Consider the following 1368-nt stretch of genomic DNA (forward strand, 5'->3'; position numbering starts at 1 on the left):
AGTGAACGAGTAGAGAGAAGAAAATAGCTCGGAAAGTTGAGAAATAGAAAAGGGGGAGGAAAAAGAAAAAGAAGAAGGAAATGGGAGAAAGAAAAGAAAAAATAAGAAAAAGACAAAAGGAAGATTAAAAGGAAGAGGTGGAGGAAAGAGAGAGAGAAAGAGAGAGAGAGAAAGAGAGAGAGAGAGAGAGAGAGAGAGAGAGAGAGAGAGAGAGTGAGAGAGAGAGAGAGAGAGAGAGAGAGAGAGAGAGAGAGAGAGAGAGAGAGAGAGAGAGAGAGAGAGAGAGAGAGAGAGAAAGAGAGAGAGAGAGAGGGGCGGCTAGGAAGCAGAAACGAAGTTCGAGGTTGAAACCAGACTCCAGTCAAGGATCTTTACAACTGATCGAATTTATCTGACAACAGGGATATCATGTTCAGTAATGCCACAATATCCAGCATCATGTTAAAACATATGAACATAAGAATAAAGGTGACTGCAAGAGACCATACGGCCTACACTAGGCAGTTCTATATCTGTTTGATTTTCATTTATTATTAGTTATATGTCAATTTATTATCATTTACTATTTACCTGTATGTTTATCATTTAACTATACCTATGCATTTATTTATGTATTTTATTTGTTATTTACATTACTATAGTTTTTATTTATTAATTCATTATTATTATGATTTTTTTTCGCATTCGACCAAGATATGGACCAAAAGGTCTCCTGTCGGCATGCTCCGCCTTTGTAATCCTTACATATCACCAAATGCCACATTGTCCGGTATCATGTTAGAACATAAGAATGAAGTTGAACGCATGAGACCATAAGGCCTATGCTAAGCAGCTTCATGCCCATTAGCACCTATCATCAGCTATGCCCACCGCATGGACGGCTGGTAAGGAGTATGTTCACAATTTGTTCGCAATTAGTTCACTTTGTTCATTATGTTGGGTTGTAAGATGAATAATAATTGACACAAATTCGCGAGAATGATAAAACACGAAAGGAAATGAAGTTTCACTCGTCATTTTTAATCACACATTGAAGAAATAAATCTAAATTTAATATCATTATCTTCCTTCACTAGCAAAGGCTCCGTAATTATTGTGACAAAGAAATGGAAAGCAAAAGGAAATTAAAGGAATTAGTTCTGGAAACATCGCGACGTGGGGACACAGAGATGTAAATGATAAGTTACATTTCAGATGAAACGAAGAGCACACTGGCTGTACCACTTCGGAAATAAAGAACCCGACGAAGGCCACGTAGGATAAGAGCTCGCGAAATTCTTGCGCCGAACCAAAATCATCGAAGGGAATGGAAACCCGGCCAAAACTCTAAACAAACTGTTGAATATATCAGCATGATTCTGGAACGGT

Source organism: Oratosquilla oratoria, chromosome 19, assembly GCF_046742065.1.
Source record: "Oratosquilla oratoria isolate Oo_2021 chromosome 19, ASM4674206v1, whole genome shotgun sequence".
NCBI classification, from domain to species: Eukaryota; Metazoa; Arthropoda; class Malacostraca; order Stomatopoda; family Squillidae; genus Oratosquilla; species Oratosquilla oratoria.